This window comes from Mustelus asterias, chromosome 5 (assembly GCF_964213995.1).
Source record: "Mustelus asterias chromosome 5, sMusAst1.hap1.1, whole genome shotgun sequence".
Taxonomy (NCBI): Eukaryota; Metazoa; Chordata; class Chondrichthyes; order Carcharhiniformes; family Triakidae; genus Mustelus; species Mustelus asterias.
In genome coordinates, this window is record NC_135805.1 from 81,047,575 (window position 1) to 81,073,486 (window position 25,912).

A 25,912-nucleotide genomic window follows, 5' to 3' on the forward strand; every position below is an offset into this window, starting at 1 on the left:
CATATTAAACTTTAATCGCCGCACAAAATGTAACGAAAGGTTGATAAAATATTAGTGTCAATTTTTTGCTTTCATATTTGTTAAAGCAAGACCGAAGAATTGTCTTTTACTCACCATCCCCCCCCCATTCAGTGTTTTAAATCAGAGATTCTGGGGTGTTCCAGCTGTTTGATGTCTGTAGCAAATATTGGAGTGAGTTGTTGTAACTTTATAAAATGGTGTTTGGGAAAACTTCACTTTCATTTAAAAGCACAGATTGGGCCAATTCTGATCAGCTCGAGGGTGCTTTGCCAATAAGGGTCGTATGAGAAAATGGTTCAAAGTTTTTCTCCCTTCCTTCCCAAGTAAACTATTGGACGAAATCTTACCAAAAAAAAATTGGCAGTGTTGATTCCGGCGAGAAAACCAGCGTGTTTCTCTCCAGAGAAAGTGGCACTTCTCGAAGCCCAGCTAATCATCAACCTCCTCCTCCATTCCCGATCATCGGCCTCTTCTCTCCCCCCACTTCCAGATCATTAGCCCTTTCTCTCTCTCCCCCCCAATAACCCCAAAGTCTGAGGCAGCTTTCACCCCCAGCACCATTATCCCCAACTCTCTTCTGGCCACCACCACAGCTTAATGAATCCCCCACCCACCACCTGTACCAAGGGGCAGTACTAGGAGGCATTGCCAGGCCACTCACTGCCTGGCCATCCCCCTCTCATGTAAATTGAGTTTGTGCCCTGTTTGTGATCAGAACTCCCACCCACCTCACGAAGGAACAGCCTGTTCCGAAAGCTAGTGGCTCTTGCTACCAAATAAACCTGTTGGACTTTAACCTGGTGTTGTTAGACTTCTTACTGTGCATGCCCTCTCCAAGTGTTCTCCAAGGCGGCCTTCGCGACACACGACAGCGCAGAGTCGCTGAGCAGAAACTGATAGCCAAGTTCCGCACACACGAGGACGGCCTCAACCGGAATATTGGGTTCATGTCACACTATTTGTAACCCCCACAGTTGCCTAGACCTGCAGAGTTTCACTGGCTGTCTTGTCTGGAGACAATACACATCTTTTTAGCCTGTCTTGATGCTCTCTTCACTCACATTGTTTTGTTTCTTAAAGACTTGATTAGTTGTAAGTATTCGCATTCCAACCATTATTCATGTAAATTGAGTTTGTGTCTCTATATGCTGTTTGTGAACAGAATTCCCACTCACCTGAAGAAGGGGCTTAGAGCTCCGAAAGCTTGTGTGGCTTTTGCTACCAAATAAACCTGTTGGACCTTAACCTGGTGTTGTTAAACTTCTTACCATGCCCTCTCCCCCAGGGCCTATAGTTACCTTTACAACCCCGGGGAGACCCCTGCGACAGGTTCATCTCTGGGTGAATCTGTTGTAAATGGTGCAGGTATCACGGCACCTCAGAGCCCGCTGAATATCCTTTGAGGGGGCAGTCCAGGAGAGAGTGCTCGTTAATGACATTCTAATGTATTAAAATTAACTTCTGCAGTCCTGCGATATGTTTCACGCTATTCCACTGGCGAGAAGCTGGTTAGATCGGAACTTGCTCGTACTTTCTGGATTTTGAGCATGCATGCTATTCCTGCAGACGGAGAGTGCAGGCTCAAAATCAACCCAAAGATTTCCCAATTAGAAGCCCCTTCAATGCACACTGCTGGAATGAAAACACACTGCTGATTTAAAAAAATATATTGAAGTTAGGAGGAATATAAAAAAACATAAAGGGAGGATAATTGCACAAGTCACCACTTGATTATTTTGTGATTGTTCATTGTTCACACTTTTTTATTGCTTGCTCTTTTTTAAGTCAAATGTTTTTAACAATTGTTTATGTCCTTAAAACCTCGGGCAGAATTCTCCCAAAATATTTTTAAGTGTTGCCTCCAGTGGGAAAACTGGTGAAATTCCCTTTGGATGGCAATTCAGTTCACAATTCAACCGCACTTAGGAATTCTTTTGAAGCCTGGGGAGATTCTCACCGATTTCTCCAATGCTTAGAATTTCTTTTGGAGTGGGGACCTAAAAACGCCCGCAAGACTGGCTCCCCAGAGATCGGGGCACTCTTCTGATCTCAAAGTTAAGTTGAATGTCCCCCTCCCTCTCCATGGACTCCTAAGAGAGTTCTACCCGTCGCTAAAAACATTTGGCCCCTCCCCCTGTGATTCTCTGACCTTGTGAGGTCTCAGTGCAATCTGCATAAGAGCGTTTGGGGTTGGGAGAATCACGCACCTCTATTTTTTTCTCAAATTCAGTTTGTTGTTTTGCCAAACCTTCTCTTTCCAAAATTTGGTCATTGGCCCTCGGGTAAAAAAATATACAAATGTACTCCCCGGAGTGAAAAGCTTGGACAAACCTGGTTTAAACCCTCCCAATAGCACTTGCAAAACATCCTGTAACCTTGCACTCATTATTTCATAATCCTTCAATCTGATTGGTTAAGGAGTTAGCATAGTTCATAACTTAACAAAGTTTGTTTCCTGCTTCACTCATCTGCCCTCTGGAGGGCGCCACACCATTTCCATCCAGCAATCACTTCATACTGATAAAATGGCTAGGGCAAGAGTCAGAAAAGTCAGGTGCACTTAGAGGAATTTTTGGGAGGCATTGGCGGAGTGAACTAGTAATCCAGAGACTCAGGGCAATGCCCTGCGGGCCCAGGTTCAAATCCCACCAGGGCAAATGTTTAAATTGGAATTCAATCCAAGTCTGGAATTTAAAGCCTAATGACGATTACAAATTCATCACCAATTGTTATAAAAAAACAATCTGATTAATTAATGTCCTTGAGGGAAGGAAACCTGCTATCCGTAAATGGTCTACCATCAATAGGTCCAGGCAGCGGGCGATCGACGGGGCCGTCCATCCCGACTGTCTGCCCCTCTACCGCGGCTACATTCGCGGCCAGGTGTCCCTGGAGAGGGAGCATGCGGTGTCCACGGGCACGGTTGATGCCTTCCGTGACCGCTGGGCACTGCAGGGGCTGGGGTGTATTATCGACCCTGATAATCACCTTTTGGTTTGATGTTTTAAGTTTCCTTTTGACTTTGTTTTTGGTTCGGGCTGTTCTCCTTTCCTTTTGGGGAGCTGCCCCTTTTACTTTGTCCCTAAGTTAATTTGAGTTCATTTACTTGGTTGGTGTCGAAAGAATTCCTTAAATGGTCTGGTCTGATTGTGACTCCAGATCAACAGCAATGCAATTGACTCGTGAATCCCGCTGACATGGCCTATAGCAAGCCACTCAGTTCAAGGGCAATTAGGTAGCTCTTTTAAGGTACCAACGTAATAAACTAACTCAAATTAACTTAGGGACAAAGTAAAAGGGGCAGCTCCCCAAAAGGAAAGGGGGCACAGCCCGAACCAAAAACAAAGTCGAAAGGAAACTTAAAACATTAAATCATAATGTGATTTTCGGGGTTTATAATACACCACAGCCCCTGCGGTGCCCAGCGAGCGTGGAAGGCGTCAACTGTGCCCATGGACACCACATGCTCCCTCTCCAGGGACACCTGGCTGCAAATATAGCCGCGGTAGAGGGGCAGACAGTCAGGATGGACGACCTCGTCGATCGCCCACTGCCTGGACCTGTTGATAGCTCGCCTCACCAGGCCCAGGAGCAGGTTCACGAGGAAATTAAGGATGAGCAATAAATGCTGGCCCAGCCAGTGATGCTCACATCTCATGAATGCATAATAACAAACTTTGTTTTGGAAAATGGCCACAAAACGTAGGAACACACCAGTCACATACATGCTCACTGTTACCCACTCTCTCCTCCCAGTGTTTCTCACTCTCTCTCTGACTCCTCCCAGTATTTCTCACTCTCTCTCTGACTCCTCCCAGTATTTCTCACTCTGGCTCCTCCCAGTGTCTCTCACTCTCTCACTCTGGCTCCTCCCAGTGTTTCTCTCTCTCTAACTCCTCCCAGTGTTTCTCACTCTCTCTCTGACTCCTCCCAGTGTTTCTCACTCTCTGACTCCTCCCAGTATTTCTCACTCTGGCTCCTCCCAGTGTCTCTCACTCTGGCTCCTCCCAGTGTTTCTCAATCTCTCACTCTGGCTCCTCCCAGTGTTTCTCACTCTGACTCTGGCTCCTCCCAGTGTTTATCTCTCTCTGGCTCCTTCCAGTGTTTCTCTCTCTGGCTCCTCCCAGTGTTTCTCTCTCTCTGGCTCCTCCCAGTGTTTCTCTCTCTCTGGCTCCTCCCAGTGTTTCTCTCTCTGACTCTGGCTCCTCCCAGTGTTTACCTCTCTCTGGCTCCTTCCAGTGTTTCTCTCTCTCTGGCTCCTCCCAGTGTTTTCCTCTCTGGCTCCTCCCAGTGTTTCTCTCTCTCTGGCTCCTCCCAGTGTTCCTCTCTCTCTGGCTCCTCCCAGTGTTTCTCTCTCTGGCTCCTCCCAGTATTTCTCTCTCTCTGGCTCCTCCCAGTGTTTTCCTCTCTGGCTCCGGCTTCTCCTCGTGTTTCTCTCTCTCTGGCTCCTCCCAGTGTTTCTCTCTCTCTGGCTCCTCCCAGTGTTTCTCACACTGGCTCCTCCCAGTGTTTCTCTCTCTGGCTCCTCCCAGTGTTTCTCACTGTGGCTCCTCCCAGTGTTTCTCTCGCTGGCTCCTCCCAGTGTTTCTCACACTGGCTCCTCCCAGTGTTTCTCACACTGGCTCCTCCCAGTGTTTCTCTCTCTGGCTCCTCCCAGTGTTTCTCACTCTGGCTCCTCCCAGTGTTTCTCTCTCTGGCTCCTCCCAGTGTTTCTCTCTCTGGCTCCTCCCAGTGTTTCTCTCTCCCTGTCTCCTCCCAGTGTTTCTCTCTCTGGCTCCTCCCAGTGTTTCTCTCTCTCTGGCTCCTCCCAGTGTTTCTCTCTCTGGCTCCTCCCAGTGTTTCTCACTCTGGCTCCTCCCAGTGTTTCTCTCTCTGGCTCCTCCCAGTGTTTCTCTCTCTGGCTCCTCCCAGTGTTTCTCTCTCTGGCTCCTCCCAGTGTTTCTCTCTCTCTGGCTCCTCCCAGTGTTTCTCACTCTGGCTCCTCCCAGTGTTTCTCACTCTGGCTCCTCCCAGTGTTTCTCTCTCTGGCTCCTCCCAGTGTTTCTCACTCTGGCTCCTCCCAGTGTTTCTCTCTCTGGCTCCTCCCAGTGTTTCTCACTCTGGCTCCTCCCAGTGTTTCTCTCTCTGGCTCCTCCCAGTATTTCTCTCTCTGGCTCCTCCCAGTGTTTCTCTCTCTGGCTCCTCCCAGTGTTTCTCACTCTGGCTCCTCCCAGTGTTTCTCTCTCTGGCTCCTCCCAGTGTTTCTCTCCCTCTGGCTCCTCCCAGTGTTTCTCTCTCTGGCTCCTCCCAGTATTTCTCTCTCTGGCTCCTCCCAGTGTTTCTCACTCTGGCTCCTCCCAGTGTTTCTCTCTCTGGCTCCTCCCAGTGTTTCTCTCCCTCTGGCTCCTCCCAGTGTTTCTCTCTCTGGCTCCTCCCAGTGTTTCTCTCCCTCTGGCTCCTCCCAGTGTTTCTCACTCTGGCTCCTCCCAGTGTTTCTCTCTCTGGCTCCTCCCAGTGTTTCTCTCCCTCTGGCTCCTCCCAGTGTTTCTCTCTCTGCCTCCTCCCAGTATTTCTCTCTCTGGCTCCTCCCAGTGTTTCTCACTCTGGCTCCTCCCAGTGTTTCTCTCTCTGGCTCCTCCCAGTGTTTCTCTCTCTGGCTCCTCCCAGTGTTTCTCTCCCTCTGGCTCCTCCCAGTGTTTCTCTCTCTGGCTCCTCCCAGTGTTTCTCTCTCTGGCTCCTCCCAGTGTTTCTCACTCTGTGCCCTCGCTTCCTGCCTGCTGTCAGCGCCATGTTATTGCTCTGACACTGCGGCTGGCTCGGCAACAAGTCGCTGGGGGATCGGGGCCGCCGGCCTCGGGCTGCGGGGAGAAGGGACCCGGATCCTGCGGGCAGAAGGTGAGTGCGGCCGGGCTGCGGGGAAGGAGAGCTCGGGGCCGGGAGGGAGAAGGCCGCGGCGGCCGGGCCGGGCAGAGAGCCGCCTGTGGGGGGAAGCCAGGCCTCGGTCTCCCGGGGTGCGAGCGGCGGCCACCGGGCGGGCGGCAGGTGGTTGGAGTTAATACTGTGAACCGTCCCGTTGTGGGATTAAAAATCACTCAGTATTGTCCAGGATTGGGATCTGTAGTGGGATTGGGATGTACAGGGATGTGTTTGGGAGGTTTATAATTGGGGGTTTGGGATTATATAATTGGGGATTTGGGATGTAGACAACTGTGTTTGGGATGTCTATAATTGGGATTTGGGATATACAGGGGTTTGTTTTGGATGTATATAATTGGGGATTTGGGATGTATAGGGGTGTGATTGATATACAAGGAGGATGAATTGGGATTTATAGAATCTTTCGGATCTACAAATTTGACGTTTGGGATCTATAGGAGTGGGGATTTAGGGTGAAGGAGTGTGATTCATGTACATGGAGTGGAATTTGGGGTTCATAAAGGCGGATTTGAAAAATAAGTTGTGGTTAGCTTTGGGATGGACAGGAATGGGTTTGTCAATACAGGATCAGACTTTCCAATTCATGCTATTTGCCATTCACAAACTTGAGTTCTTGGTTTCTACAGGGTCACCACAGGGTGAGGACAAGCTAGTAGAATTCATAATATCTTGTCAGGATTTTAGATTAGTTAGTGATTTGTTGCTGCTGTTTAAGCTCAGGTTATACATGTTGAAATGCTAGATGTAGCGCCATTAACATTTCAAGATTTAGTATGTTTTATGAAGGACTGAATTTATGTTTAGAAAATACAAATGGACGTGGGCAGCATTGTAGAGAAAATATAAGCCAGCAGGGTTTTTTTGGTCATGGATCTTGTTCTTTAGAGCAGGACGATATGAGACCTGTATGTTTTAAAAGCAGTTTCATGGATTTCTGAAACATTGAACTGTAATTTTCTGTTTTATATTAATTTCAAAATTAAACTCCCAAGACACCGTGGTATCTGTGTTGTATTATTTGTGATGTGGAGATGCCGGTGTTGGACTGGGGTAAACACAGTAAGAGTTTTAACAACACCAGGTTAAAGTCCAACAGGTTTATTTGGTAGCAAATGCCATTAACTTTTGGAGCGCTGCTCCTTCGTCAGATGGAGTGGAAATCTGCTCCCTTTGGAGCAGATTTCCACTCTATCTGACGAAGGAGCAGCGCTCCGAAAGCTAATGGCATTTGCTACCAAATAAACCTGTTGGACTTGTATTATTTGTAGCATTGTCCAGGGCTTGATCAGATCCAGTGACAGCTGCAGGACACCCGTGGCAACGGAGAGGATAGGATCAGGCTTGGCCATGATGCTTTACCTCCTCCGTCGTATCCTCCTCCATGCTTGTATCCATCTGCAAGGACATAGTCTGTTGACACTCGCTCTTTAGGTTCACACATTAAGGATTATCCCTTGGGTGAGTTACTGGAAGGTTCCACCATCTGTGGTGAAAGAGTTAGTATCTTCAGTCTTGGTTAGAAAAAGGCTGGGGGAAAATGTTTTGTATTTTTCAAGTCAGAATTTTGAAGTAAGCTATTTAGGCTTCGCGTATACAGTACAAAACGTACTTTTGTTGCTAAATACCTGTTCATCGTGAACCAAAGTGTAGGAATTTGGGATCCAGTTGTACAAAATTCTTTAAGAGACTTGCAGTAACAAGTGTACATGTATATCTGGTTTGGGTAAATAACCTGGCAAAAACAATCTCTTCCCCTCCTGTTTTGTGAGGTGTGACCAAGTGAAAACATGAACAGATGCTAAAGAGGAAAAAAGAGCCTTTATCCCTAATTTGAAGTGTAGCTTACAGCAAGGCTGCTGCAGCCAGCAAATTTTCTGTGGATGATCAAAACACTTTGCATGAATACAAATAGTGGCAGTGTTTTCTGTGATGTAGACAATATCTGCCTAATGGAGGTGGCAACAAGCCTGTAACCCAATGGAGGGATTCTCACGACATCATCAATTGAATTTGCATTTTCAGTTATTTAACTAGGTATTTTGAATTGGAGTCTGTCTGACTTTTCTAAATCAGATTGTTCCTCATGAATCATGATAATCTGGAGAAATTATGATCATAAATTATATGAAGTTATTTATGATGGTACAAAATTGATCCAATCCACTCAACCATCATGGCAATAAGTTAGTTGGAACTAGCTAAGGCTGTGGAGTTGTGGTGGGAGTTTGAATGAAGGTGGCACAAAAGAGTAAGTTTTCAAGTATGTCTGGTTTGGATATTTTGGGAGGTGAAAAGTACAGAATGATTGTCACCTGGATGAGATTTATAATGCACTAATCTAACTGAGGTTACAGATACCTGAAACTTTTAGCCTTTAGGCTAAGACCAAGTGTCAGGTCAAGCCTAAAATGGGGTGCAATGCCTTATCTTGTCAGCTTGGATCTTGCTTGTCTCTCTTATAGGGACCATGAGTTGGATTCAATTGGATTTTGAATTTGATTTTTGGAGCAAGCAGGTGGTTAGCACTGCTGCTTCACAGCTCCAGGGACATGGGTTCGATTCCCGGCTCGGGTCACTGTCTGTGTGGAGTTTGCACATTCTCCTCGTGTCTGCATGCGTTTCCTCCGGGTACTCCGGTTTCCTCCCACAGTCCAAAGATGTGCGGGTTAGGTTGATTGGCCATGCTAAAATTGCCCCTTAGTGTCCTGAGATGAGTAGGTTAGAGGGATTAGCGGTTAAAATATGTAGGGACATGGGGGTAGGGCCTGGGTGGGATTGTGGTCGGTGCAGACTCGATGGGCCGAATGGCCTCTTTCTGCACTGTAGGGTTCTATGAATGGATTTGGGTTTGCCTAGTCCAATCTGAACATTGGCTTTGCAACTTAAGGATGGAGTGAAACATTAAAATAAAAGGAAATTTGAAACTGTAAGCTTGAACTTGTCTAAATATCATCTAAGACATGAAAATACACCACTGCTTTAAAATCACTTCAAGGAATTATCTTTGAATAATACCTTCCTTTGAGTGTGAGTGTCTGTATATACACTGACTGACAGTAACTGTCAGTGCGCAGAGCAATTGCTATATAATGTTCATGTAGATAGATGAATGCCTGGTTGGCATGGACGAGTTGGGCTGAAGGGCCTGTTTCCGTGCTGTATATCTCTATGACACGATGACTGTGATAGTGGCAGTTAATTATTAGAAAGTGTACATTTAAAATGTGATATGCTGAATCTCCCACAGTTTATTCTTCCTTTGATGGAATACCTTTAAAACTGACCAAGTACTTAGCTTTGTGTACATTTGACTGTTGTGTGCATGACAGAACAGTTTAGCCAGTGTCTTGAAAGTGTAGAGGGAAGGAAGAAGAATATTCAACATTTAAGTGGAGATAATCTGCTTAAATTCGTGATACAAGATTCTCAAATGCCAAGGTTTTGTTTTGGTTCATGGAAGTTAACTTTTGCAAATTCATGAAATTGGCAACATTTTGCGATCAAAATAATAACCAAGCTAATGGCACCCACCATTATTAATGCATAAAATTCACCTTCTTTCTTTGTCTCTTTTCTCTCCCTTAATACAATCTTTGTTTCCCTCTCTGAATTTCTATATCTGGTTTGACATTGAACCCATTATGACATATATTTCCTCCACAGTCCTTGTGAATCTCATTAATCAATCCTCCAATCTTATTGATTAATGAGATTCCCATTTTCTTACCCTGTACACTGAGGTCACAAAGTTTTGTTTCCCTTATAGCGCTGTTATCAGCCATGCAAGACATTTTAAAAAACATAACTGTGCCAAGGAAAGTTTAACAGCATTTGCCATTGGATGCCCTGCTACCACAAAATCTGTTCCGTAGTGTAGATATTATAATGTGTATTATAATAATTGGACAATACAGTGGCACAGTGGTTAGCACTGCTGCCTCACAGTGCCAGGGACCCGGATTCAATTCCAGCCTCAGGTGACTGTCTGTGTGGAGTTTGCACATTCTCCCCGTGTCTGTGTGGTTTCCTCCAGGTGCTCCGGTTTCCTCCCACACTCCAAAGATGCGCAGTTTAGGTTGATTGGCCATGATAAATTGACTCTTCGTGTCAGGGGAAAATACGTGAGGTTACGGGGATAGGGCCTGGGTGAGATTGTTGTTGCTGCAGGCCTGATGGGCCAAATGGCCTCCTTTTGCACTGTAGGGATTCTATGTTCTATGTCAGTTTCACAAATTATTGAGAAAGCATAATGTTTTTGGTTAATCTGGTGTGTTTGGTGTCACAAATCTGTCTGCTTTGACATATATGACTACTTGTTTTGCATGTATCTAATATTTTCCGAACATCGCACTTCAGATTGTCATACTTCATTACAGAGGCAGTAAAACCTTAAGAAAAGAGAAGGAAAGTCATTCATTGACCTGAAAATTTATGAGCTTTTACGACAGATATAATTCCATCAGTTTCACCAGTTGATTGAACATTTCTGAATTTGCATATACAGAGCAGTGACTTTAAAGGCTGAGTTATCTGCTAAACATCAAACATTGGAGTATGAAATGTGACCCTGACTATCTATGAATACCGCCACTGGAGATCTGTAATGAAATACGTAAGCTTTGAGAAACTTCCAACACATTTCAGGTGTCACAAATGGAAATTTCTATCACACCTTTTAGAAAATATAAAAGAAGAAAATAATCGATTTCTTCTGATTTTAAAGAAAGGACTGTAATCGACCTCAGGATGTGCTAAAGTACTCTTGCCCTCCAACTGCCCTCAGGATATGTCAATTTATGGCATTACGACTTTTCGGCCTAAAAGCGTCAGGCTGGTTTTCACGCACATCTATACCTGAGCAGCGGAGCGATGTACTTTGCATTATGTTGTGTAAAGCTTCTGTTCCTACCATGAAGAAAATTAACAAATGGCTGTGCAGATCACTCTTCCTCTCACCCTCACTTCTCTGACTGTTTTAATGTATGTATAGCAGTCGATTAGCAACCTTCTCTCAGATCTGTGCTAATGAGAAATTGATTTGTGGCATGAGGAGGGAGAGAATAATCAAAATTGGAATGTGAAATAAGCCCTAAATACAATGATCTGAAACTGATGGCAGCAGTAATAAGGCACTTTTGTCAATTTTCTGTTTTATTTCAAAATAATCAGTTACATTGCATTGTGTAATAACCCTAATCCTAATAGCAGAGATAATTATATGTTACAGTGATGATCTTTACATATGGAAATGTATCACAAGTCGCAGTCTGATGTTTTGCTTTAGAAATTGTTAAAAATATTCTTGTGTTGCTGCACTCAGGGTGGTAGCAGTTTTGTACTGACTGCAGTAAGGAAATTCATACTAGATTGTATGATGGTCTTTGTCGAAATACTGTTAAGAAGAGTTTAATTCGGTTATGAGGAGATGCTGTTATATTCCCCCTCATTTATTTGAAGTAGTGACATTGAAATGTTGCTCCAAATCCTTGTGACAGTGAATATATTTATGAGATCCGTGTGATGAATATGGATGCTTTATTTGTATGGTGTATCCAGGACAGAGAAATGTGCTGACACTTCGATGTGCATATATTTTGACAGGTGCATGTCAGTTGTATGAAGTCTATCGGTCACAGACTGGTAGATGGTTTGCTCTCAGATATCTGTGAATAAAAGTTAACGTTATAGATTCTAAGCAAACTGACCTGATAGAAAAGCAGTCAAGGTGGTTGCTCTACATTAATGTTGCAGAGGTTAAAGTCTCTATCCCACTGGAGTTGTTTTGCAACTGAGTGCCACACGTTCAGGAAATGGAATCCTGGTGTAGAATGTTGCAGCCTGTGGCAAAGACGTCTCCTGTTCTCCAAGTGACATTGCTGTGTACACAATGGCTGTGGCCTGTAGCAAGTGCTGAGAAAGCAGCAGTGTATTTCGTATGAGTTCATGGAAAAAGCATGACATTTTTAATTTTCTAAGAGATAGTGTTCATGTAGTTATTTGGCTCTGCAGCTGTGTTTCAAAGGTGCAGTAAAAGACTCTATCCCAAGAAATGGGGGCTTCAGTAATTTGAAAGTGTTGATGACAGGAAGAGAAAAGATATAACAGCTTACGTATTCTGTTTTCTGTTTCATATCTATGGTGTATGGTTTGTCATGACTGTGTATGGTGTTACAGGCCACAGGTGTTCAGACTAGGGTCCTTGGGCTCTAGGGGCCCTGCAGGCAGAACCTTATCTTTGCTGACACCAGATCTTTGTATACCTTGACTTATAACATCTACTGCCTGTTATTTTGGAAATATAATTGTATTAAAGATGCTCTCTGTAAAGCACCTTTTTTGGCAGTCTGGCAGGGTTACTGGGAATGTGACTGCAGGGATCTATGTAGCGCAAGGTTTGAAAACCACTGATGTAGGCAATATTAGAAATATATTATATATATTTGTATATTGTTAATTAATGTCCTTCTAACTAAAAGCAGGGCACATGGATTCTAAGTTTGAACAGAAATAGCAGTTTTTCTTGCAGTTATTCTGTTTGATCTCTCACTAGTTTTGTTACAGTTGTTGTTTCTTTTGGTTTAATTTTCTAAACTGAAAATAGGATACACGGTACATGGAGTTTTGCTGGTAGATTGAACTGCTGCCAAGTGCTGATTGTACAGGGCCAATGCACATTTTTTAAAAATAATTAATTTAAAAGTAGAAGCATGATTTTCTAATCATGATTCGATCTGTTTTTTCTTCTGATGTGTTGCAGGAAAATACTTTTTTCTTTAAAAAAAAAAGAAAGTAAAGCTATTAATTACACACAGCTTCACTTTTAATATTTTTATGAGGAACAGCAAACAGTGGAGCGTAAATGTAAATTTGCATAAGTTTCAAGTTGAGTGGTTGATCGAATTTCAAGGTGCAATAGTGCTGCATATGGGCAACAATTTGATTATTGCTTCTTTACACCACCCTGGTCTCGATTCCTCATACCTGATCGAAGAACAGCAGCACTGTTGAGATCAAATGGTGGCCTTCCATCGTATAGATCCAAGTAGACCAAGAAGGTCCCAGGTTTGGTGCCAGGACAATGCTGAGTTACCTGATTACGGATGGAACAATATTAGTGTGGTCAAAACTGACGTCATTCTCTTCCTCAGGTTTTACTTTCCTTGGTTGAAGAAGGGAAGATGAGATAAGATCCCAACTTTATTTGGTACCTAGTGACCCTTGAGATCGTGGGTGCTGGGTGAGGAGAAGATCAAGCTCATCTGCAATGACACTTGCTGTTAAAGTTTGCTGATGTTCATGATCAAAGGACACGATTCACAGGGTAAGTGGGTGAAAAGGTAGCACCAAAAAATGGAGAGGAGGAAAAATAGCTCCTGAAAGTAAAGGTAAAGTGCTTTTGTGCTTTTTTTGAGGTAGCTCCCACCATTATAATTCATGCTCTCCTCTATTTTTAAAATCAAGAAATGGAAACCTTACTAAGTAGCTGCTTTATATCAGTCTTCACAATAAAAGATGAGGATAAAACATCAGAGATATAAGCAAAGTTAGAAATAAATCACAAAGAGGAACTAAAACTCTATTTGTGAATAAAAACATGTTGGAGAAATTAATGTTGTTAAAGATAGACAAATCTCTAGGAGCTAATGGTTTCCAGTATTGGTTCCTTGGAGGAGTGCAATCAGGGTCACATTTGTGCCACCATAGGTGGCTCTTCTGTATAGGAAGGAAGAAGAAAGGAAGAGCAGTAGTGATAGGAGATTCGTTAGTTAGTTCTGAGACTGTAGATGTGACTCCAGGATGATATGTTGCCTCCCTGGTACCAGGGTCAAGGATGTCACAGAGCAACTGAAGGGCATTCTTCTGGGAGAGGTTGATCAGCCAGAGGTCATTGTCCACTTTGGTACCAATGACTTAGGTAGGACACAGGATGAGATTCTGAAAGCAGATTTCATGGAGGTAGGAAGGAGATTGAAAATCAGGACCTCTGGGTGGCATGGTGGCACAGTGGTTAGCACCACTCCCTCTCAGCACCAGGGACTTGGATTTGATTCCAGCTTTGGATGACAGTCTGTTTGGAGTTTACACGTTCTCCCCGTGTCTGCGTGGGTTTCCTCCCATAGTCCAAAGATGTGCAGGTTACGTGGATTGGCCATGCTAAATTGCCCCTTAGTGTCCAAAGATGTGTAGGTTAGGTGGATCAACCATGCTAAAAGTTATGGGGATAGTGCATGGGGAGGTGGGCCTAGGTAAGATGCTCTTTTGGAGAGTGGATGCAGACACGATGGGCCAAATGGCTTCATTCTGCACTATAGGGATTCTATGAATCTATACATTTGAGAAATTTTTCAGCCAGTGCATAACAAACCCAATGAAATAGGGTGCAATTCTAAATTTAGTCTCAGCAATTGGCAGATGGCAGTGGGTACCCATTTTGGAGATAGTCACTAGCATAACGGAGAAGAATAAAGATGGACCAGGAATATAAGTTTGAAATTGGGACAAGACAAATTTCTCACAGCTGTGACTTGAGTTGGCAAGAGTGGATTGGATACAGCTCCTAGAAGGGAAAACAGTGTCCAATCGGTGGGCAGCATTCAAAAGCGAGATTCTATAGGCACAGTGTAGACATGTACCCACAAAAAAAAAGTACCACCAAATCTAGAGCCCTCTGGTTGTCCAGAAGCACAGTAAGAAGTCTCACAACACCAGGTTAAAGTCCAACAGGTTTATTTGGCAGCACAAGCTTTCGGAGTCTGACTCTGAAAGCTTGTGTTGCCAAATAAACCTGTTGGACTTTAACCTGGTGTTGTGAGACTTCTTACTGTGCTTACCCCAGTCCAACGCCGGCATCTCCACATCATGTCCAGAAGCATTCAGGGTAAGATAAAACAGAAAAAGAAAGCTTATGTCAGTCACAAAAAGCTGAATACTGTAGAAAGCCTAGAGGAGTATAGAAAGTTTGAGGTGAAGCAATGAAGGAAATTAGGAAAGCAAAGAGAGAATAGGAACAAAATATTGGCAGATAAAATCAAAGAAAACCCAAAGATGTTTTACTTGCACACTTAGAGCAAGAGAATCTTCTATGCGGTTGTATAGAACGTTGGTTCGGCCGCATTTGGAATACTGCGCCCAGTTCTGGTCGCCACACGACCGGAAGGACGTGGAGGCTTTAGAGAGAGTACAGAGGAGGTTTACCAGGATGTTGCCTGGTATGGAAGGGCTTAGTTATGAGGAGAGATTGGGTAAACTGGGGTTGTTCTCACTGGAAAGACGGAGGATGAGGGGTGACCTAATAGAGGTGTATAAAATTATGAAAGGCATAGATAGGGTGAACGGTGGGAAGCTTTTTCCCAGGTCAGTGGTGACGTTCACGAGGGGTCATAGGTTCAAGGTGAGGTGGGGGGAGGTTTAACACTGATATCAGAAGGATGTATTTTACGCAGAGGGTGGTGGGGGCCTGGAATGCACTGCCAGGCAAGGTGGTGGAGGCGGACACACTGGGAATGTTTAAGACTTATCTAGATAGCCACATGAACGGAGTGGGAATGGAGGGATACAAAAGAATGGTCTAGTTTGGACCAGGGAGCGGCACGGGCTTGGAGGGCCGAAGGGCCTGTTCCTGTGCTGTATTGTTCTTTGTTCTTTGTTCATTAGGGATAGAGTGACTGAGCGTTTGAACAGATGTGAGCTGCCAGAGAGAGCCAGAATGAATTTGTAAAAGGCTCGCATTATCGAACAAACCTTGATTTCTTTTGCAGAACGTAGATAAGGGAGTGTCTATGGATGTTATTTATATAGACTTTGAAAGGCATTTGGTAAGGGTCTACTTAAGTGCCTATTAACAAAAATGAGCGCATATAATTGGAGGTAGCCTTTTCACTTGTATAAACAGTTGCTTCAGCACTAACAATAAAATAAATAGGTATAATGGGTATGTGCTCAAATTAGCAGCATGTGACTAGTGTCTTCCTGGGATCTGTACAAAGGTCACAGTGTTTTACTCTATTTATAACTGACTTGAGTAAAGAAATACCTTTTATACAGAAACATCTAATCTAAGATTTTATTTAAGGTAGTATAGTAAACACTACGGTGGACACTGAAAGTTGTGAGGGAACACTGACAGATTACTGACAGAACACGGACAGGGCGGCACAGTAGCACAGTGGTTAGCACTGCTGCTTCACAGCTCCAGGGACCTGGGTTCGATTCCCGGCTTGGGTCACTGTCTGTGTGGAGTTTGCACATTCTCCTCGTGTCTGCGTGGGTTTCCTCCGGGTGCTCCGGTTTCCTCCCACAGTCCAAAGATGTGCAGGTTAGGTTGATTGGCTATGCTAAATTTTGCCCTTAGTGTCCTGAGATGCGGAGGTTAGAGAAATTAGTGGGTAAATATGTAGGGATGTGGGGGTAGGGCCTGGGTGGGATTGTGGTCGGTGCAGACTTGATGGGCCGAATGGCCTCTTTCTGTACTGTAGGGTTTCTATAATTCTATGATTAAGTTGGTAGGTAAAACTGTGAGATGGAATTCAACATGGCAAAATGTGAGGCTATCCACTTTCAGCATAAACGATGGATCAGAATATTTTCCAAATGTTGAGGGAAGCTAAGAACTGTATCAACATAGAGAGATTTAGGGGTTCAATTACAGAAAATACTTGCTGCAAAAGAAACTAACAAAGCTACTGGAGCATTGGCCTTTATCTCAAGGGGGTTGAATGCAAAGTTATGTTTAGCACTGGTTAGAGTCCATCTGGAGTGCTGCATTCTGTTCTGGGCAAGGAAGCACCTGAAGAAGAGTTGTCCCCTATCTCCAAGAGTTGACTTTAGGGCAGTTTTAGCAGATGCTTGGTAGCAGACTGGCTATGCAGTTACTGAACAGTGAAAGGTGAAGTGTTGTCATCACCAAAATTAATTACCCATTACTTAGCTGGAATTATGACACCTTTGTTTTGTGAGGGATGTTTGTAATCAAAATGTATTGTTTGAATTCTGACATTGACTCCGCTCAGAGCCTGATCCCTGAGTGGGCTGTCTGGAAAATGTCTGAAATGTAAACTGGAAACCGAAAAGCCTGCTTTTCTCCAAAAAAAAGTTTATTTTAACCTTATCTTGCCCTACCAATGTAGTGGAAGCAATTAGTGATTAATATTTTCAGTTAGCAGCAAAGAAAACTCCAGAACCCAAACTATGTTCCCACGACCTTCTACAGCTTTTGACACCTTGGCAAAAGATGGCACACTATAAGTGGGATTGATATCAGATTTACCATTTTGATTGTGAGATTATTAGTAATCTTGAAATGTTTTCTCTCGCAAATTATGAAGGGTGCACTATGTCTCTAAATAATGACTTGTATTTCACAGTGTAAAAGACGAACACTGTCTCAGTTTGGAGTTCCTTTGGTAAATAAAGAAATCCTAGGATGAGTTCCAACTGTTGAAACAGATGAGGCAAGGTTCCTTTAGCACAGTCGCTGCTGTTCTGGTAATGGTTCTTTACTGGATAATCTCTGTGGGCCCTATGTTTGTTGAAGGGGAAACTTGAATTTCATTTTATCCTTAAGAATTGTCCATAGGAAGAGAAATAAGTTTATGACTGAAACAGTTGTCTTTTTACTCACTTTATTTGAAAACTTTGCTTGGTTATGTTGCAATGTCTGAACAACGCTCAGCGATGTATTTCTTTTGCGAGATGAAGTAAAGCGGAATACTGTAAAGAGAGCAGCTTATCTATTAGAAAGGACTACTTATCAGTTAAGGCAAATCAAACTAATTACCCCATCACTGCTTTGGCACAGTTAATGATTAAATCATATTGAGTAGTCACGTTGCTCTTATACTACCAACAAGATACCAATCAGGGAAATTTGGTGGTAATTGCGAATAATAGCAAAAAACACGTAGCAAAAGTCAAGTCATTTGATAAACTACACTTTCATTTAAGTTTCGGCAGATGGTATTACTTTCATACTGTTTATAATCCTGAACATGTCACCTTAATGTTTTGCATAGTAAAAGTAACACACCATACTGCCAAAGAAAGTACTGTGTCCAGTAAATTATCATTGATGGAGGCTGATAGGATTGCCCCATAAAGAATAAATGTTTTCTTATGTTCTCGGCATCGCTAAGTTATTGTAAAATTTTAGCAGCGTTTATGGCCGTGACAGCTGGAAGGTGCATCTTTTAGGATGCAGCTTGAAATTAAAGGAAGTCTTATTATCCCTTGATTAATGTAATATTCTTCTGCTGGCCTTTCTTTCAAAGAACTGGCATTAGTAAATAAAACAACAATGTCCATATTACACACAGAAGGTTAATGATCCTCCTGATCTCACTAAGGACGATTCAACATGGCTTTTTCTCGCCTAGTTAAAACTAGATTATTTACTCTTGGGTTGGACCATTTGATGCTGAAACCCTCACCCATGTCTTTGTTACCTCCAGACTGACTCTTTTAATTCTCTCCTGGGCAGTCTCCCACTTTCAATCCTCCAGAAATTTGAGCTCATTCAAAATTCTGCTGCCCATTTCCTAACTAATTTTGCTCAACTAACACCCCTGCACACATTGATAACGCCTCAATTTTAAAACTCATGTTTGTATTCAAATGCCTGCAAAGCCCTTCCATTTTCCTATCTCTGTAAAATGCTAGAGCGCCCCAAGATCTTTGCACTCCTTCAGTTCTGGCCTCCTGCCTATCTCTAGATTTTACCTCTCTGCCACTGGAAGGCGTGCCTTCGGTTAACTGGATCCTAAACTCCAGATATCCCACTCAAATGTCCCCGCCTCTCTATCTTTCTCCCCTCTCTTTTAAATCATTTTCTAAAACTTATCTCTTTGGCCAGGTTTTTGACCAGCTGTCCTGATATCTCTTTTTATGTGGCTTTTTATGACAGTAGTCCTGATATCTTTTATGTAGCTTTGTGTCAAATTTTGTTGGATAGCATTGCTGTGAAGCTCCTTGTTTTTGCTACATTAAAGCTGAAATCTAAATGTAAGCTGTTGTTTTAGATTAGTTGCTTTGACCAGTCAGAAGAGGGCAGGGAAAAGCATAACTGAAGAGAGATGTTACCAAAATCAATTTTTTCACTCGGGTGTTTTAATCCTATTTGAAAGTCTTTGATATATCATTACTGACTTAGGCCAGAGCAACTGAAATTATGAGGATTCATATTTTCTTGTGAGCAAAAAAAAATCTTTGTTAACAGTGCAGTGACGTTGTGTCGTGAATCAGTTATTTTTGTTGTATTACTAAGCTGAAGTTCCAATGGTCAAAGTGCAGGATGCCACTAGCGTTGAAAGAAAAACTGGGTAAATAAGGAAAGAGTTGTTAAATGACACCAAGCTCGGGTTTCATAAGCCTATAGATTGGTGAAAGATAACAAAAACCTCAATAATTTATTCGTCATATATTTTAAATGGTAATGTTTGCAAATGAGTTGTAAGTCTGGTTTTATCGTACTTTCCCTTGCTTCACCAATGTTGCCACTCTCAGGAGGTTACCTGGCTGTGCAGGGAGGAGAGTGATGCTCCAACCATCATGTTGCATGGGGCAGGCTTGGTGGACCATCTGGTCTTTTATTGTCCATCAATTTTATATGTTTATATGTTCATAATTTGAATTAAGTCCATTAAAATGAGCATGACTCGACCACACTTTGTGGCCATTTTTATTTATATACTAGCTTTAAAAATGATTTCTGTTAAATTATAGCAAGCAACATAATTGATGATGAATGTTAATTCACATTGTGGTACTGTATATAAAAGCATATTGGAGACAGCACTCAAAGGTCTGCTCCCAAATCAGAAATACAGTGAAATACACTTCTAGCTGCAGTCTGTGAGCCAACATTCTGGAAGAACTCCACCCACCCTAAAAATGCAGCAGGCAAAACAATTTTGTTTGGCAAATTAAGATAAAGATGCAGGCATGCATAAACTGGCTTTTACTTTGGCCGGCACAAAAGATTTATAAAGAATTGTTACACTCCATGGGGTTGTTTTTCAGTTAAATTGACTGTATTTAATTCAGTTTTTGGGAGACAGTGGACTTTGAATGTGGATTTATTTGTGTGCCTATGAATTGGTTTTCCCCAGGAATTTTAGTCACTTATAACTAGCAATTCTGTCTGCTGAAAGGAAGGACCGGCTTGAATGTTTCATTATTATCGATCAAGCACCGTTAGTTCTAAAACAGGAAAGCAGAATCAGAGTCTGCGTTATCCAAACAAATGATATAATTTTTCCTCTGAATACTTGCCTCTGAAACATCAGACTTGACAACCTTGTTACTTAGATGTTTGAGAGCCAGGTTGGGATTTCGCAATGGCATGATAGAATTACTGGTGTGACTGTTAACAATTTCCAGTTGTTGACTTTATTCATCTTGGATAAACTGGCACAAAAGATTGAGAAAAGCTGTACATATGAATCAAAAGTGACAAATACTTGAAATGCACAGCGAGTGTATTTTCAGCATTTAACAGAGAAAACTGTTTAACGTTATAAGCGGAAGTTGTTGTCAGAATTAGATTTGAATCCTCTTGGAGCAATTTGTTGGTGTTGTACATTTTTGAGAACGACACATGCTACTGTCCAGAAAACATTCCAAACATGCCATGTGTGTATTCAATAGTATGATCCTTAAAGCAATGTTGAAGTGCTGTGCGAATCTCTGTCCTGGTTGTATTGATTCTTTGATTGAAAAATAAAACCTTGAGGAGAAGTTAGAATTAGGAAATCAACAAAAAACTGTCCCACTCTGAACCTGGAAACAATTTTTTAATCTGACCACTATTTTTGTTTTCATGGTTGAGTTGACCAGAGATTATAAAATTAGTTTTACTCTGTTACTCCACTGCAGATCCTATCAGGTTTTATCATTTGGGTGGCGATATTTGTCTCATGAAACTATTATATCATAGTGTAGAACAATGAGAATTGTAGCCAAGTCTGAGTGTTGTTTTGATTTAGTGAAAGATTGGTTTAAAATTCACAATCATTATTGATATTAAAATGAAATGTAGAATGATAACACGGTTCAAAATGTTGTTTTCAGACTTCTCTTAAGATGTCAACTACTGATGATGTGCTTTGAGTGATTTGAGTGCTTCTTGTTCAAGTGGTCATTCTTTATGTTTGAGTCCAGTTAGTGATTTTAACAGGTTTACATAAAAGGAGAGCCTGATTCTGTCTTCATTGTATGACTTGATATTCAAACAGATATCAAGCAGATTTCTCTGCTTGTCAATGAGGAAATTACTGTTCATGGCACAGTAGTTAGTATTGCTGCCTCACAGCGCCAGGGTCTGGGTTCAATTCCAGTCTTGGGTGACTGTGTGGAGTCTGCTCATTCTCCCCTGTCTGTGTCGGTTTCCCCTGAGTGCATCAGTTTCTTCCCACAATCCAGAGATATGCAGGTTAGGTGAATTGGCCATGTTAAGTTGCCCCTTAGTATCCCAAGCTGTAGAAATTAGGGGGATTAGCGGGGTAAATGTGTGGGATTACGGGGATAGGGCATTGGGTGGGCCTGGGTAAGATGCTCTTATCAGATGCTCTTTCTCAGTGCTGACTCAATGGGCCAAAAGGCCTCCTTCTGCATTGTAGGGATTCTATATTGCCAAATTCTGAAGTGTCTACTGTTGTTCAAGTGAGATCAGCTAAACTAGCAGAGCATATAGATCAAACTTTGTACTCGGAATGATTCAGTACTGTACCGAGCTGTGCATTTACCACAGAGCCACCAGAGGAGTTGTAATTTGAAAGTTTAATAGACTGGAGGTTGGACTTTATCTACTGACTGTATTTCAGTGATTATAGTACTGGATTAACAACCTAGACGTTTTGAGCTCAAATCCCTCAATGTCAAGTTATGATCTTGAATTCAGTTATCAGTTTGTGAATATTTTGTGCTAGTAACCGAAACATAACTGAAATCTGCCATATTTGGCTGGGCAAGGCGATGTACGAGGCAAGTTTTTTTACACAGAGGGTGTGGGCGCCTGGCACTCGCTGCCGGGGGAGGTAGCGGAAGCAGATACAATAGACTTTTAAGGGGCGTCTTGACAAATACATGAATAGGATGGGAATGGAGGGATATGGTCCCTGGAAGGGTAGGGGATTTTAGTTCAGGCAGCATGGTCAGTGCAGGCTTGGAGGGCCCAAGGGCCTGTTCCTGTGCTGTAATTTTCTTTGTCCTTTTATATTGTTGTAAAATGCTCAGCTGGTTTGCCAGTGTCCTTGAGGGAAGATAATTTGCCATCCCTACTTGGTCTGGTCAACATGTGATTGCAGTTCATGTTCTATGGTTGATTCTTAATGCTTGCAGGGCAACCAATGAAGATTAATTAAAGTAGGTTTGCCATTGTTGCCCAAGAACAAATATTAAAAAAGAGAAATCTTGGAACTTCATATGTAATTTTGACCTTGATCAATGTAATTGTATTTGATAAAAGTGGAATTTGGGGTTATTGATCAGCTTTCAAAACGTGCTAATTTACATGATATTTGCCTTGCATTGCTTCGAGGGGAATGGTTGTCATGGTAGATACTAATAGGAAACATACTTTACCTTTTGACCTGAACTGAAGGGCTTTTGGATCGTGTTTCACAATATGTTGGAGAGTAGAATAAATAATCTATTTATTTTAGTTTTGTAATACAACAGTCTGTTATTCTCTGTATCCTGTCATCTATAGCTGCAAATACGATACATATCCACTGTTATAATAGTGGTTTTGCTCCAAATCAGTTTATCCTCCCTTTCATATGGTACATGGATTTGAAGAAAGAACTCACTTAAAGCTTTGGATAAGGATCCTTCATGAGAACAAGAGTTTCAGTGAATCTTTATCCAATGCATTAACCTATCATTTCTCATTGTGGATGTTAATGGAATGTCTGTATTATGTCCGGCGTGTGTTTTTTTTCCCCAATGGTGTAACAAATATGTTATTTTAAAACAAATTATAGGATCCACTGATTTTTATGTATACTTGGGGACTGACTTGTGGACAAAAGGTGTCTGGCCTGATATCCATTCTTCCTGGCTTTTGTAAATGGATTTGTGCTGTTGTGCCATGTTGTGGCTATTGCAGCTGTGTAACTTTATGTCTCTTGTAATTGTTGAATAGCAACTTCTTTAACCGAGACAGCTTAATTCCTAATCTTCTACGCAGCCACTTTCCTTCATTTATGCTTTGAACATTCTGGAATTTTCACTTAACCTGTTTACTTTGACTTTTTCTCTGTTACACTTGCCAGTTTGTTTTGCTCTGAATGAAACTGTTGTTCAATTGAATCATAGTGTTTTGTGTACTTATTTTCGTTAAAATGGTTCAATATCTTGGTTCAACCTTTCCTGTCCACCACACATTTCATTGGTTTGCTCCTACTGGCATACATAGAAACGTGGAAACAAACAAGATAGGAGCAGGAGGAGGCCATTTGGCCCTTCGAGCCTGCTCCGCCACTCATCACAATCATGGCTGATCGTCCAACTCAGTAGCCTCATCCTGCTTTTTCCCCCATAACCTTTGATCCCATTTACCCCAAGCGCTATATCTAACCGCCTCTTGAATACATTCAATGTTTTGGCATCAATTACTTCCTGTGGTAATGAATTCCACAAGCTCACCACTCTTTGGGTGAAGAAATGTTTAGCTCACCTCCGTCTTAAATGGTCTACCCTGAATCCTCAGACTGTGACCCCTGGTTCTGGACTCCCCCACCATCCTCCCTGCATCTACCCTGTCTAGTCATTTAGAAATAAACCTAACTAAAAAATTTCAATCTATTACTTATAAATAAAATATATCAATATCGCATTCAGTCTTTTCCTGGAGACAGTGCACTTTTCAGTAGTTCCCTGTATTTTTCCAGCGTCTGAATACAAATGTAATTCATCTGTTGTGTGTATTTATTTTAAACACCTAAAATTTGTTGTAAATATTGAATGATGTACAGAAGTACTGGTGGGAACCTACTGGTGGTAGTCTCATTTATGGTTCTTTGTCAGTCTGTTCAGCCTATTTGGAAGTAAAATATGTTGGGAGTAAAGGAAAATGGAAAGAAAAAAAGGAAGTTTTGTTTTCACGTTTACATGCCAGCAACAAGCTGAAAAAGAATGGTGACTCTAACTTAGGAGAAATTATACACAAGATAGCATTTGGAACTCTTCTGAATTGATGTATTACCTCTGACTAGTGAGAAAGAAAAATGTTTGTACAGTATGAAGCCTGCAGAGGAAAGGAAAAGTATTATTATCCTTTATGTTTAATAATAAATTTGAAAGCAAAGTATATTAAGAATATGATTCCTTGTAAACTAATGTAACACCATTACTATTGACATTCTGGGGGGTTACCATTAACTAGACGAGCCATACTGTGGCTACAAGAGGCAAGGAACCCTGCAGGGAGTAACTCACCTGACTCTCCAAGCCTGTCCACATCTATAAGGCACAAGTCAGGAGTGTGGTGGAATGCTGTCCGCTTCCCTGGATGAATGCAGCTCCAACAACATTCAAGAAACCTGACACCATCCAGGACAAAGCAGCCTGCTTGATTGGAGCCCATCCACAAATATTCACTCTCTCCATCACTGATGCACAGTGGGAGCAGTGTGTACCATCTACAAAATGCACTGCAGGAACTCACCAAGGCTCCTTAGGCAGCACCTTCCAAACCCAAGACCACTACTGCCTGGAAGGACAAGGGCAGCAAGTGCATAGGAACACCACCACCTGGAGGTTGCCACTCACCATCCTGATTTGGAAATATATTGCTGTCCCTTCACTGTTGCTGGGTCAAAATCCTGGAATCCCCTCGCTAAAAGCACTGTGGGTGTTCCTACACAATATGGACTGCAGCAGTTCAAGAAGGCAGCTCACCAATGCTTTCTCAAAGGCAATTAGTGATGGACAATAAATGTTGGCCTAGCCAGGGAAGCCTATATCTCTTGAATGAATAAAACAGACTTGCTCTGTGGTAAATTAGGACACAATTAGTTTTCACTCCTAATTGCTCACGTGGCATGCTCACCCAGCCTTTGCAGTGCCCAGGAATTTATGAACTGAGACAGGGAGACTGAAAATTGATGAACAATTTATCCATCTTCTTCTGTACTTTGTAGTAATTCTGGCTCAAAAAGCTTTTGCACATAGCTGGAACAAGTCAGCTGCCTCCCCTCTTGATTCAAGGAGTGATTAGTGACATGTAAGGCACAAAAGATTTAAATTTAAAATGGTGGGGAAAAGAGTTTCAAAAGGATTTGATGTTCTAGATGGCTTTCTTGCTGATGGCAAGACAGAAAACATATCTGAGAGGGGTGTGGATGTTAAGAACAACACTGTGACTGCACTTAGAATTGACTTTTGAGACTTGTCTGAATATATCCATTTTCTGAATAGAAATTCCACCATTCAGTACAATGGCTCTGGATAGAACAGCCTTAGTAGCCATTACCTGATAGACTCTTTTGGAACGAATACATGTAAGCTATGTAGTTCCATGTTATTTGCTGCCAGAAATGTACTCAGTTTTAATTCTGTTATGACAGAAATATGTTTGAAAGTATTCAAGTGTCTTTTTCCATTAAAAGATCCTTTGATTTCTGCTTTGAAATTAATCTGACTCTCCTTTCAGGGAATTTACCTCCAGTTAAGTGAACTTGTTATCACAGGGTTAAGTTGATTGGCCATGCTAAAATTGCCCCTTAGTGTCCTGAGATGTGTAGATTAGAGGGATTAGCGGGTAAATATGTAGGGATATGGGGGTAGGGCCTGGGTGGGATTGTGGTCGGTGCAGACTCGATGGGCCGAATGGCCTCTTTCTGCACTGTAGGGTTTCTGTGATTTCTGTGAGCTCCATTGAATGTAATTTGGTCAGTTGTACTTATTGACCTGAATTGATATTGTATGTTACATAGATTGCACTATTCTTTGAGGTAACACACAGTGCTTTGGCTCAGAA

The 25,912-nt window shown here is 42.3% G+C and overlaps 1 protein-coding gene across 3 annotated transcripts in view; it reads left to right on the forward strand.

Moving 5' to 3' along the window:
* The first annotated feature begins 5,713 nt into the window (after positions 1-5,713).
* Positions 5,714-25,912, forward strand: part of LOC144493636 (intersectin-2-like) — a 195,797-nt gene continuing 175,598 nt past the window's right edge. For 2 of the 3 annotated variants that reach the window (XM_078212896.1, XM_078212899.1), the window contains exon 1: positions 5,714-5,895. The gene's annotated coding sequence lies outside the window, so the exon portion shown is untranslated. Of the gene's footprint in view, positions 5,896-13,085; positions 13,259-25,912 lie in introns of all 3 variants that reach the window. The other variant, XM_078212897.1, reaches the window with a different exon arrangement.